Source organism: Natator depressus, chromosome 9, assembly GCF_965152275.1.
Source record: "Natator depressus isolate rNatDep1 chromosome 9, rNatDep2.hap1, whole genome shotgun sequence".
NCBI lineage: Eukaryota > Metazoa > Chordata > Testudines > Cheloniidae > Natator > Natator depressus.
Genome location: NC_134242.1, coordinates 47586299 through 47600661, shown reverse-complemented (window position 1 = coordinate 47600661; position 14363 = coordinate 47586299). Strand labels below are relative to the sequence as shown.

General features: G+C 47.6%; 1 protein-coding gene across 4 annotated transcripts in view; it reads right to left on the bottom strand.

The window, feature by feature from the left end:
* STAG1 (STAG1 cohesin complex component) overlaps positions 1-5525 on the bottom strand; it is a 363241-nt gene extending 357716 nt beyond the window's left edge. For 3 of the 4 annotated variants that reach the window (XM_074964074.1, XM_074964070.1, XM_074964075.1), the window contains exon 1: positions 5361-5525. The gene's annotated coding sequence lies outside the window, so the exon portion shown is untranslated. Of the gene's footprint in view, positions 1-1518; positions 2773-5360 lie in introns of those variants that run through there. The other variant, XM_074964072.1, reaches the window with a different exon arrangement.
* Positions 5526-14363: the final 8838 nt, after the last annotated feature.

The window sequence follows — 14363 nt, the reverse complement described above, 5'->3', positions numbered from 1 at the left end:
CTGAATGTGAATCCAAAGCCCAATTCAAAGAAGTCTCTAAAGGTAAGAACAGCAGCTCGAGTAACTGCAAAGTTGAAAAGCTCAGACATATTTCCCTGGAGAACCAGTTGAGGTCTTAGGGGGAGGTTTGCATAGCTAAGGAAACAGGTTTAATCTTGCAAGATTTTTTCCTTCCTGGAGAAAGAGAAGGAAGAACTGGCTCCAATGCTTTACACTTCTTTCCTCTACCTTTGCACACTGATAGAAACTTATCCAGCGCTCTAATGGGGGACCCCAATCCAAAGGCATATCTAAACGAAGGAGTTCAAGGAACTCTATGTGATGAATCTGAGCCATCATAGTAACCAAGGAATTAGTAAAATCTGATATCTCCAAGGAAGCATTAGGTGAATTACAGGTTTATAAAGAGGTTTCAAAGGTCTTTAGAGGTCAGAGCCTTATGAGAATGCTTTTGAACTTCAGTGAGCAGAAATGGGAAAGCAGATTCTTTGAGATATGCTCTTGTGGACTGGTTTTTTCAGCAGAGACTAAGCATTTGTGCTCAGTCAAAGCTGATCTTTGTGGATTCATAGTGACTGGAACGGTTGGTGTAGCTTCAGTCAAGGAAGCAGATATCTGCAGCAAGACACTGTCAGACTTCTTAGCTCCTTCAATGGTCAGAACCAAGACTGGTCTCCCAACACTTATGGATTCCTGAATACCAGAGCCAGAAGGTTTAGCTACTAATACTTCCTGCAATGGCACAGCCTGGAGATGATTCTGATGTTCCTTTCTGGTCCTCGGGTGAAGGCACTGCACACAGAGCAACAAGAAGGCGAATGACCTTCCGTAAGCAGGCCAAACCATGCACCTGTGGATATGAATCAAGCAAAGTGGCAGGGCAAGAAGAACACCTTGAACTCTTGTTCCTTAGTTTTCAATTATAACATGTGTGATTTCAGAGCCTAAATCTCTTTTTCCAAAGTGATTTTAGGCACTTTGGATTTAGGCTCCTAAGTGCCTAAATCTCTTTTGAAAATGAGATTTAGGCTCCTAAAAAACAGTTAGGCATTGCAACCAAAATCTACCAAAAATCCTTGGTAAAAAACAACAAACAAATAAAATTTAAAAATTGAGTATACTAGAAACATGGCAGCAGGCCTGGGAACAATCCATTCTGAAGGACATGATGAGGTTTCTAGTCTGTCTACCACCACAGTTGGAAGGAACAGAGGCACTCAGTTCCAAATGTTCAGAACTGTAAGGGAAAGGAAAAACAAGAATGCTCCAACCGTCATTGCTACTATAAGATTCCACCACTGCAAGATGCACAGTTGGTGCATGCCCAGATTATTCTTTGAGGGGCCTCTGCACAAATACATTTACTGACAATGTACAGGTAATATCACACAGAATGAATCGCCATTACTGCTAGAAACATGAGACAGACACAACTCCCAACAAAATCCATGGTAATTGAAAATGCATTCCCAATCATAAAGTGTATTGATAGTCTCCATACGAATTTCCAAAGCTCACCTGGTGCTAAACCCATGAGCCAGTCGTCTGCTTTCCGGCTGGCTGAAAGCTGCTTGCAAGGCATTTGTGTTTCCCAACTACTCTCATGGAAAAATCAAATATGCAGAAAGAAACACGTTCCTATCACCGCAAGAACATTTTGTAGTGACCAGTCATTATGATTAAGTAAGCTTCTCCATCATGTTTTGAGCCGTCCAGAAGCACTTTCAATCCATCTGCCAAGGTTGTAGTTACAACGTCTTCTATCTGAGTGCCTTGAGTCAGGGTAAGTCTCGTGATGACCCAGGGAAACCGTGGGTAGCAAAGTCCCCAAGAATAGTAGCGGGAACATTGACGTATATGTTGTTCTACAGAAAAGCACTCCTGCCTGCTCACAAACAAATACTGCAGAGTTCCTAAACATCCTGGTGTCCTACACTTTGCTAGTACTTGCAGTATTTATACCCATAAACCACTCCCAATGGTCTAAAACACCTGAATCACGATTGAGTAACAGCCCTTTTTATTAATGTGCTCATTTGCACTCTGTGGAGAGCAGATTATGGGCATGTATAACTCCTGTACAGTTTGAAATCCCAGCTGCAAGAACACCTCAATGATTTCAGGGACAGTAGTCGCCTTCACAACATGTCTACAGCCCAGCACTTTTATGGCCAAACAAAGCGCCACAGACTAGGGCACTCACAATGAACCTACCAACCCTAAACTTATTCCCAACAGACAGGAAACTGGCAACATCTGACACTTACTAGAGGGTAACATACACCCATCTGACCTGATATTGAGGCCTTGTCATCTGAGCCTGATGGATCCTCAGACAACTTCAAAAACGTGCCCTTGTTCATCTGAAAGTCTGCACTCACTACTGGTCATCCAAGGTCGCCAGAACCAATAGTCCCAACACTATGTTTGAGGGCTAGGCCCAGACCACCACTCAATCTACTGCATTTCATTAACCAATAAAGAAATCAAAATAACTGATAAGTATCTCCTGCAGCTTGTTCACCCATAATTCACATTTGTTTGGATTGCCATTCCTGGATCAGCAATCTACCCAGGACACCCTCACTGGGAACTCTCATTGGCTGGAGAAAAAATAAGATTGCAGTGAAGTGCAGCAAGAGGCACTCAAGTGAGGAATCCAGGCGCTCAGGCAAGGAAAGGTGCTCACAACCAGGTAGCAGATAAGGGTACAGCCTTCCAGCCCCGGGGAATTCCTGAGATCATTTATTAAAGTCATCTAGTTACCTACAATCCGCAAATGAACACATGAGACCTCTCAAAAGACCACACAAAATCAGCTTGGCCCAGGAACTCTGGAATGCATAAATCATTGACCCTAACATGAATGAATGATGCAACAATGTACATAGAAGGAGACTAAAATTTTAGACACATGACTACTGTGTGTAGATGTGATCCATTATGTTATTGTAACTGAGATACCCAAGTCAAATTAAGAACAACCCAGGTAACTCTATTCTAGACAAGGCTTTACCTCCAACAGCTACCTTACGGCAGTCTTGGAAAGTAGAAATAGCAAGACCCATTACCTATGTACTCAGGCCTTCACCTATCCCTGCCTCCCCTAATGTCAGAGACCGAACCTACCTGAAGAACCAAATTCAAACCATAAATATGTATATTTCAATTATAATGCAAACTACTTTACATTCCCCTTGTGAGAAGCCAAAGGTCTCCCATCCACTAAAACAAGCAGGAGTCGGGAGGGGGAATCCCTGCAGATTACCAGGGAATGAGGGGCATTCGAGTGGTGCAAGGCCATCAGAGAGAAATAAAAACAATTCCTGGAAACACAGCGAGTTACCCTGTCTCAGCAGCCCCTATCTTCTCATCCACAGGTCAATACACTGCTGCTGCTGTTGCTCCCCTCCCTCATGTTGCTTTTATCCTTTCTGCCAGATCACAGCATCACCTCTTCCCCCTGCTAACACCATGTCACCTTGCTCCTGCCCCTTCCTCACCTTCAGATCTCAGTGCTCCCAGTCCCAATGTTTTCTTTTGTTCCCAGGCCACAAAGCTGCTGATGCTGCCTCTACCCCACCTCACTAGGTACTGTGCTAGTAATGCTGATGATGGCACCCCACTTCCCAAGTCACAAAGCCACAATAGACCATAACCCAATCCCAGTCACAGCACCACTGCTCACCCCACCACCATACCACTGCTGCTGCCAATATCCCTCCTACCACTATGGGTCACAGTACCACCAGTGCGCTTCTGCCCACCACCCCATAAGGCTACAGCATCAGTGCCATTCCTGCCCACTTCACCCCCAGGTCATGCCCTGTTGTCCACCTCCCCCTTCCCTGCCCAGCTCACAGTATTGCGGCCACCACCACTGCCAATCAATTCTTCACACAGGTCACAGTGCCATTGCTGCCACTTCCCAGACATAGAAATCACTACACCTCCACCCAATCCACAAAGGTCAAAGCTCTGATGACACTCCTACCCACTATGTCCCTCCCAAGTGACAACCCCGTCAGAAATATCCTCCCACTTGCCCCCTCCAAGTCACAGTGAGGCTGCCAATGATCCTTAACCCCAACAACCTCAGATTATTGCTTCCTATGTCCTCCTCCAGCCACTGCTGCTGCTGTCCACCTCCCAAATATCACACCACCATTGCTACCATGGCCCACATCCCTGCCAGGTTTGCTGCCAATCTTGCTTCCATTGCACACCTCCCACCCCTACTAACCACCTGCCCCTTCATCCCCTGGTCACAGCACTGCCGAACACCCTGCTCCTGCTACCCACCCACATCACCCTTCCAGTCACAGAACCACCAACCCACTACTGCTACCCATCCCCCAATCCATGTCATAGCACCTTCAATCCCACCTCTGCTGCCCACACTGCTTCACAGGTCACAGCACTGCTCAACCCCACTCATATTGCCCAGCTCCCTCTGCAACTCACAGTGCAGCCAATTATCCCACTGCCCACCTCTCACCCAGATCCCAGCACTACCACCAACCCCAATCCCACTCCCATCGCCCAGTGCCACTAACCCCACTCCCATCACCCAGCACAGATAACAGGACTATTGCCTGTGCTCCCACTGCCCGCAGCCTGCCCCATCTGAAAGCATTACAGCCCCCACCACCCACCCCAACCAAGTGACAGCGCTGCACCCCCTGCTCCACACAGCCCAGCCTAGGTCACAGCGCTGTTGACCTCACAGCCTGCCCCAAGGCACAGCACCGCCAAACACCCCCCTCGCACTCTTCAGCCTTACCCCAGGTCAGAGCCCCACCAACCCCACTCCTGCTCCCACCACCCACCCCAGGTCACAGGACCGTCGTCCCCCGCTGCCCCCTCCCTCAGTCCACAACGCCGTGCCCCCACCCCATAACAGAAGCCGCCGACCCCTCGGCCGCCCCCTCTACGATGACAGAGCAGCCAACCCCGCTCGCGCTCCCACCACCCGCAGCGGGTCGCAGCTCCAGGGGTTGCTGAGGAAACGGGCGGGCCTGGCCCAACGCAAGGCAGGGGGACCTTAGCCCCGCGCCGCCGCTGAGGCCCAGGCCCAGCGGCAGGAGAGGCCGCTCTGCCCGCCCGACGCCCCCGGCAGCCCCGCCGGAGACAATGAGATGGCGGCGATCGCCCCGCCCGGGGGACCCGCTGCTCCGGCAGGAGCCGCGCCGCCCCGCCTCCTCTGCTCTCTCCTCCCCTCCCCGCACGGGCAGCGCCAGCTCCCGGCCCAGCCGCCGCGGAGACCGAGCGAGCGGCCCCAACCCGCTGCCCCCGCCCCCCGCGCCTCCATCTTGGATCGGCGCCTTAGAGTCGTGTCCCCCCCCGCGCGCCCCGCTCACCTCGGGCCGGGCAGCGCCCCTGGAGCCTGCGCTACGGCTGGCGTGTGGGGTCTAGGTGGGTGCGGGCCGGAGCCAGGCCGGGGCCGGGGCGGTGGCGTTCGCGGGGGCCGCGCTCAGCGGAGCTGCAATCCTAAACCGCCATCTGGCGGCATTTCCGACCCGCCAATGGCGCAGCCGCCGCCGCGCGCCGGAGCCCGAGCGCCCCCTGCCGGCCGCGCGCCGCCACTACCCGCTCCCGAATTAGCCGATCGGCCCCGCCTCCGTCTGAGCGCGGCACTCGGGGGCGGGGCGCCGCAAACCACTTTCGCGCGAAAACCGTGGACATGCGCAGAGCGCTCTGTGCCGGTTAGCCCTCATGGACACGAGCCGTGTGCGCGCACGCTATCCTGACGAGCGTAAAGCGTCACGGTTTGCCGGTGTTTGTCTCGGCTTAGCGGTAGGCGGGGCCTGCCCTTGGGGCTGGGAGACAGGAAAGAACCCGGGAGCCCTTCAGCTCGCTCTTCTCGTGCCCCTTCGCCTGAACTCCTCTTCCAGGGCGCCAGCTGGTGGGCGGAGCGTGTGCGAGGGGCCATGGTGGAGCCTGCCGGGCCGCGTGCGTGGGGTGGGGCGTAGGGCTCGCGCCTTCCTTTCGCGCGCTCCGCTTCCTCCGAGCCCCGCACTCACCTGAGGCCCGTAGTGCCCGCAGCAAGCCGCGTCCCGGGGGACTGGGTTGTCTCGCGCTGGACCTTGCTGTGTGAAGGACGGAATCGCCCCTGGGGGTGGAAGCGAGTTTGGAGCTCGTGGTCCCTAGTGTGCTGCCTCGTCCCCTGCTCCTCTTGGCGCCTGTTCTGCCTAGGGACTGTACTTGGGCTGTCGGGATGCTCCAAGCTGCCTTCTAAGGCAGGCCTGGCAGGGTTTCGTTTGCATCTGACCCCAGACCTACTTTCAGGTTGTTGTACAGCATAGCACTGGTATCCTGGCGTGAACTGATTCTGGTATGCCATCCTGTGCTGCCTCTGACCCCACCAGCCAGAACCGTGGCTTGAATTAGGAGGGGGGAAAGTGGTGTTTTTCTTCTCTGGTCCTCCCACAAGCCACTGGAGACCTGAGAATGAAATAGCTGTCGCCACAGGTTGTGTAGATCTTCAAAATAAGATCCCACCCGCCTTGTTGGTCTCTTTCAGTGGTGTTGAGGTATGCCCGTCAGCAGAATTGAGGCCCCATAGGCATATACCTTGGGCTTTGCCTCCCAGTCTTGTGATGAGTCAGAATCTTAGCTTTCATGAAGAAAAGCTGTGTTTCTAGCCTTTATGGTTGTTGGCTGATGGGGGAAGCTTTTAGATATGAACCAAATGTAATTAATGGGGGGACGGACATCTATCTAACTGCAGACTCCAGCAGAGGAAGAAGATTTCCCCCCACACCAAAGCAGCTCTGACTTCTTTCACTCAATGGATGTGCGGTCAAGCTAGTAACAAGGCTTTCATCTCCCCCTAGGCTCTGGGGTTGGCTTCCAGTTTCAAGACAGACATCCCTGGCTCTCCTATTCTGTCTTTTCTGGGTCCAATGGACAGAAAGAGGAGAAAAAAAGTGATGTTATCTAACCAAGTGTCATGCTGGTACTTGCAATAGACCTATAATTCACTACCAAAAACTTTGTTAATCTAGAGTTTGGGTTGTCTAATGCTACCTTGGGCCATTCCAGAATTAACCTTAACCTCTGAAAACCAAGAAATGCAAAGTTAAGGTAATGTCTTGCACACTCCCTTAGCATTGCTTGGAGCTGGCAGTAAGCATTGGGACAAAACCAAAACTTCACCTATCCTTAATAAAAAAAATCTATGTGCATGTTGTGTTCAACACAGTTTTATTCTATCATTCATTTTCATACGCTCTCACTATGTTAGATGTAGTGAATTGATCTAGGGATGAGTTGCAGAAAATTGGTAGAGCTTGCCCTGCCATTTGCGAAGAGATGTAGCTGCAGCTCCTATTTTCTGCCTGTGTTATGCAGGAGATCCAAACGGAAGATCACAATGACCCCCTTGCTCTAAAATCTAAGGGCTAGGAAGTATGACAAGCAACAAACAATACGTGTTTTAATACAGCCATGTGTATATATGTGGGAACAACATTATAGGCTATACTTACAGTGATGGGGAACTCTATCATGGGAAGCAGTGACTGGAAAAAATAAGGGAGTCATGATGGATGATCACCTGAACATGAGCTTCCAGTGCGACTCTTTGGCCCAAAGTATTAATGTGATCCTTGGATGCATAAATGACAGTGTTGAGTAGGAGTGGGGAGGTGATTTTACCTCTGTATTTGGTACTTGAGTGAATTCTGAGAAGAGCCACAAGAATGATTAAAGGATTAGAAAATATGTGTTGTAGTGATAGATAGGAGCACAAATCTGTTTAGCTTAACAAAGAGAAGGTTAAGGTATGACTTGATAATGGACTCTTCAGTCTAACAGACAAAGGTATAGCAAGATCCAGTGCCTGGAAGTTGAAACAAGACAAATTCAGGCTAAAAATAAGGAATAAATTTTTTAACAGTGAGGGTGATTAACCATTGAAACAGGTTACCAAGGATCATGGTAGATTCTCCTTCAATGGCAATTTTAAAAATCAAGACTGAATTTTATTTTTTAGATATGCTCTGGTTCAAAAGAAATTATTTTGGGGAAGATCTTTGGCCTATGTTATACAGGAGGTTATTCTGGGTGATCGTAATATTCCTTTCTGGCCTTGGAATCCATGAAGATAAGAGAATGAGTGTTTTCCCCCTATTTTAACACTTAAATATTTTCAGTACCCACCAGAACGCCATGTCTGCACCTCTCTGCTCTCCATGCTATTGCTCCTGGGGCTTCTATGGGAGTGATGTTTCAGCAGGAATCCTTAGGACAAGGATGTATAGCTGCTAACATCTGGCAAGTTTTTGGTGGTTTGCCAGGCCATTTGGCAGTAGGCCATTTGTTGAGTGTAGATTGGTTTTAGCTAGCTCATGTTTGCTAAGCCTGTCCTAAAATTGACTTTTATCTTAGTCAAGACAAGGTCTACTCTTGTCCACTTTCTCCACATGCTCCAGAAGGATACAGGCCTATGATTGCTGAGGTATTGGTTGGGGTATCGCTCAAAAGGAGCAAAGTTAAGATTGTATGGGGGGGGCCACGTTTTTGCAGCAAATTCCCTTCGTTTTTGGAGGAAGGTACAGTTTAAGGGCACAAGGGGGCTTCCTGGGTATCCCTTGCTGCCAGTCAGTTACCAGCTCTGCCTTCCTTACGGCCCCTCCATGTCTTCCTGGTAGGGCTGGAGAAAAGGTGGTAGCCAATGGGCTGTGAGGCAGGAAGTGGCCCAAATGTTCCTACTCTGAGGCTAGTGTAGGGAGCAGTGAACGGACTTGGCACGCCAATCTGCAACATAGGAGGCCCCCAAAGGTGTGAATTGCCCCACTTATCTCACTGAGTGTTCTCTTCGGATCTCTCTGACATTCACTGAGTATACTTGATCTCAGCTCACCCTGGTTTTTTTTTTTTTTTTTGGCGGGGGGGGGGGGTCGGGGTGTATTACCACATCTGAGATGAAAGCAAAACTTAAAGAGCTTAAGACACTCAAATTGTGGAGATCAAATAGTTTCCACTACAAACTACTGAAAACTGGCACATGAAATGGTTAAATCAGTAGCAAGGAATTTTAATAAATCTATCATTGTGGGGGTGCTACTTTATGACTAGAGAATGAATAACTCTTTAGCTACATTTAAGAAGGGAGCAGATGGGGGAGAAGTGATCCAGGCAACTACACGTCCATTAGTTTGACTTCAGTAGTATGCAAGGCTTACAAAAAATTTTGAGGGAAAGAATAACTAAATTCATTAGGAAAAGGGAATGTAATGTAACGAAGGTTTACCAAAGGTAGGTTGTGCCAGACTAAACTGATATCTTTCTTTGAGAAAATAATTTTTTTTTTTAGGTAAGAGAAATGCAGTGGATCTAATGTATTTGGACTTTAGTACATCATTTGCTACTAAATCACATGGGAAATTGTTAGTTAAGATGGAGAATATGGGGATTGGTTCAAGAATTGTAGGGTGGGTAAGGAACTGGCTAAAGGAAAGATGATAGGTTGTGTTGAAAGGAGAACTGTCAAGCTGGAAGGAGATTACTAGTGCAGTGCCTCAAGGGTTGGTCTTGGGACTGAAGTTCATTAATACTTTTATCAATTATCTAGGAACAAAAGGTAGGAGTGTGCTAATGAAATATTCTGATGACACCAAATTGGGAGGCATTGTCAATACAGAGAAAGATTGCATTATACAAGAAGAACTGGATGACCTTAAGGTGGGGAGTCATACAAATGGATGGGATTTAATAGTACAAAGTCATGCACTTAGGGACTAATAAGAATTTCTGATATAAGCCAGGGGCTAAACTGTTGAAAGTGACAAAGGAAGAGATAGACCTAGGCATGTTGGTCAATCACAGGATATCTATGAGCCATAAATGTGATGCAGCTGTAAAAAAAGGCAAATGGAATCCTAGGATATATCAGTCAAGGTATTTGCAGTAGAAATAGGGAAGTAGTCATTCCACCATAGAAGGCACTGGTAAGACCTCATACAGACTACTCTGCACAATTCTGGTCACCTATGCTCAAGAAAGAGGAAGTGGAACAGATGCAGAGAAGAGCTACTCGGATGTTCAGAGGAGTGGAGAGCCTATTTTACAAGAGAAGACTAAAAGGGTTTGGCTTGTTTAGTCTAGCAAAATGAAGGTTGAAAGGGGTAGGATTGTTCTCTATAAATACGTCGGTGCGGGGAGGGGGTAAACACCAGAGAGGGAGAAGAGCTATTTAAGTTAAAGGACAATATTGGCTCAAGAACAAATGGGTATAAATTAGCCATGAATAAACTTAGACTGGAAATTAGAAGGTTTCTTGCCTTCAGAGGTTTGAGGTTCAGGAACAGCTTTCCAATAGGAGTTGTAGGTGCAGGCAGCCTACATTAGCTTTAAGACAGAGCTTGGTACATTTCAGTAAAGTGTATGATGTGGTTGCCTGCAGTGGTGGGAGGCTTGGCAGTCTTGGCGGTCCCCTCTGGTTTACATCTTACAGGTCTAAAATGTTATGCTTCAAGGCTTCAGTTGGTCATCTGTAGGGATCAGAAAGGTAGATGTGTGTATATCTATATCTATATATTCTGGAGGTTTGGGGGGGTTTTCCCCTCCTTCCTTTGAAGCATCAGAAATGGCCACAGCTGGAGATGGGACACTGGATGGGGTGGGTCAGTGCTCTGAGGCGATACTGAAAATTATCTTTCTTAGATGCTTGGCTGGTGAGTGTTGTTCACATGCTCAGGCTCTAACTGATGTGCATGTGCAGCATTGGAAGGAATTTTCTCCCAGGTCAGAGTGGCAAGGATCTCGGGAGGGAGGGGGAGAGAGAGAGCAGGTCACCTTCCTATGCAGCATGGGGTGTGTGTGGCGGTTCAATGACAAGACAGAACACAGCTTTTAGCAAGCAAGCAGGCTGGTCTGCTAACCGACTTCTGCCTGTCAGCTTTCCACCTTCCCCTTTATTCTCTCTCTCCCCCCGCGCATTACATTCTCCAACAGATAAAAGGAATACACTGACTTTGTTTAACATTCTTATTTACCAATTTCTATCTACCGCATTCCTTGCTCTCGGGCCTTGAGCCCAGTCCTGAGAGGCTTCCCACAGTTCATGTCATCTTGGCGAGATTCCAAGGTTGATGCCCTTGGATGGAGCAGTGTGTGCACTACTCCTACACAACACTCCGGGTGTCCCCTGAATGTTGCCAAGCGCATAAACCTTTATGAATCCTACAGGTGTGGGTCACTTGCTAGGATCTTCTGGGTATATCTGACTGAATCAGTTGCCTGCCATTGCAGGGACCTCGGGCATTGGTACCCCTCAGTCGCTCCTGTTCTCTGCCTGTGGCACAGAATAATTTAGTCTCCTGAGAGCTGTAATACTTTGGTCTAGTTCTGTTTGTTGGATTTGGTGTGGCAGTGGCAGGGTGCTGTTAAGTGGCCTATGGTGTACAGGAGGTTGGACTAAATGATCTGGTAATCCCTTCTGGCCTTATACTCTATGACTATGACCGGACATCTAGATAACTTTAAAAGAGAAGAAGGCAGTTTTCCCTGACCCCAGTTGTCAATTGGTCTAGACTGAGCCTCCAGGTAGCCTATAGGAACGTCTACACTGCAAAGAAAAACCTACTGCTGGCTTATGCCAGCCAACTCAGGCTTGTGGGATTAGGGCTGTTGAGTCCTGGAGCCTGGGCTCCAGACTGAGCTCAGAAATCTACACAGCAACGAAACAGCCCAGCAACCTGAGCCCTGCAAGCTTGAGTCAGCTGGCATGGGCCAGCCACAGGTTTTTATTTGCTGCGCAAACATACCCTACGTGTGGCCTGTTTAGATTGGGACTCCTAGCATACAGTTGCCTTAATACCTTCTCAAGAGAGGAGCTTCAATACTGTGACTGTAAAGGCTCCACAGAACAGAAGATCTGTTCTTACAATAATCCTAAGTAAAGAAAAAAAATGGAGGGAAAGTTATAATTACAATAATACACTTTCTACATTTTTGTCATAGGGGTCCTATGAAATAAATAGTATGTGATCATGTAGTTAAGGACTGTCAAAAGCATATGCAGAAGGAGATTGAATTAATGTTGTGCAGGCAACCTTAATTCTGTTAGGTTTCAGAGTAACAGCCGTGTTAGTCTGTATTCGCAAAAAGAAAAGGAGTACTTGTGGCACCTTAGAGACTAACCAATTTATTTGAGCATAAGCTTTCGTGAGCTACAGTGAGCTGTAGCTCACGAAAGCTTATGCTCAAATAAATTGGTTAGTCTCTAAGGTGCCACAAGTACTCCTTTTCTTAATTCTGTTGTCTTCTAACTTTAGAATACTATTTTTGCATCCTTAACATTCTTCCCAGGTAGGTTTCTTTAAATGCAACTTCTGATTTATTTTTTAAAAATGTAGGAAATGCTCTCATGTGAAATCATATTGACCACTATATGATATTAGGACCTTCAGATCCGCAGTGCTGTCCCTTACCTCTTGAGCTATTGAAACAATTATAGCTGTAGCATGTTTTTGATCTTCACTTGTCAGGAATGAGAGACATTTTGCTAATGTATTTCACCACTATTTACTAGAGCACAGAGGAATCTTGAGTTCAATTCCTGGTTCTGGATGAGAGTGATGGAGGAAAAGCATAGTGGTGCCAATGTATAATAGAAAAGGTGACACTGGCACCTCTATAAATTATAGAGGTAAAGAGTTGATGAGTCGTAAAATAAAATTGTGGGCAAGAATCAGTGATAGGAGACTGAGAAGTGGAGTAGGTATTACTGCAAGTCACTATGGCTTTATTCTAGGAAAAAATCAACAAATGCTGGGGGGTTTCCACTGAGGCAGCAAATGGAAAAATTTAGAGGAAAAAAAGATATTCACATGATGCTTATTGATTCGGAATAGACCTTTGATCAAGTTAGAAGGGAAGTAACCTGGTGGTGTTTGAGGGAAAAATATTATGTGAAGCTTGTCCAAGCCATGAATGTAGGTGCAATGTCAATAGTTGGAACTTGTAGTGGTTTAACAGACAAACTGTTGGTAAAGGCTGGGAGTGCATCAGGAATCAGCATTGCGTCCTTTCTTATTTAGGATCATCTTGGATACCCTCAGAAGGAACATACAGAATGAGGCATGTTTGCAGATGTTCTTCTTTGAAATTTCTCACATGTCCATTCCATTTGAGGTGTTTGCATGCCCAGTGCATGAGCAGCACAGATATTTTGCTTAGCCGTACCTAGCAGGGTGGCACATGTGCCCTCTGCCACCTCATGCTGCTGTGCAATGTTATGAAGAGCGGAGCTGCCCCTGACGCCCCTCAATTCCATTTTACGGCCCGTGATCTGTAGTCCGAGTGTAGTGGCTTGCTTTGCAACTGTTCTCCCTTTCAGGAATTTTTCTTTTCTCCTGTATATAGTTAGTAGTTTAGGATAAGTTTAATTCATTATTTTATTTATTTGTATTTAGACAATTGTTTTCTATGTTTTCTGTGTACTGACTCTCAGTAGTGAGGAATGCCTTGGGCGCCAGGCGTCAAGTATTGTACTGGCTGCAAGAAGTCGATGCCAGTGAGTGACCATCATTCAAGGTGTCTGAAATGCCTCAGTGAGAGTCACATCCAGAACAGGTGTCAAATTTGTAGAGACTTCAAACCTCAGACTAAGAATGATAGAGAGATGAGATTGCACCATCTCCTCATGGAGGCAGCCTTGTGTCCACCCTCACAGCCTTCCCATTTGGGGAGGCACCAAGCACTTCTGCCTCAGAAGTGTCCCTCCAGACATTGTTGGAGACTCTGCACAGCTCCCCTTCCCCAGTACCAAAGAAGAAATACACAGTATGCTTCCAAGAAGCCAGCCTCTACCAAGAGATCAAGGTCTCCTATACCAGCTACTATTAAAAAAGCTGGAAGGCTAGGTAGAGTGTCTGCAGAGGAGAAACACTCCCTCATATGAGATGAAGTTGGTACCAGGTCGCCAACACTGGCATCTGTGCTTGTGCCATTGAGGCCAACCCATTCTGCGGTACAGACCTCTTTGATGCAACAGCAGCAGCATCTCAGTACTGACAACACCAGAGGCATCTGCTGCAGCATGGTATCTACTATGCTTCTCGGTACTGGATTCTCCAGTGGTACGAGAGTCAAGTCATCCAGTACTGATTGATCCTCAAACCTCGTTCAGCTTACCTGTGAGTAGCATCCAACTATCAGTACTGTGGCCAGCTTTGGACCATCCAATGCCTTCTCACTTGGCGCTGTCAAGAGGCAAGTCCAGCGTGCTGCCTTAGATACTGGTGTCTCCGGGGATGCATCACTGGTCCCTTTCAGTGCAGCATACCATGCCTTCATGGTTGGGCAATTTGGGCTCTTCCTTGGAGTTGGAAATATGCTCCTATACCCTTATTCCC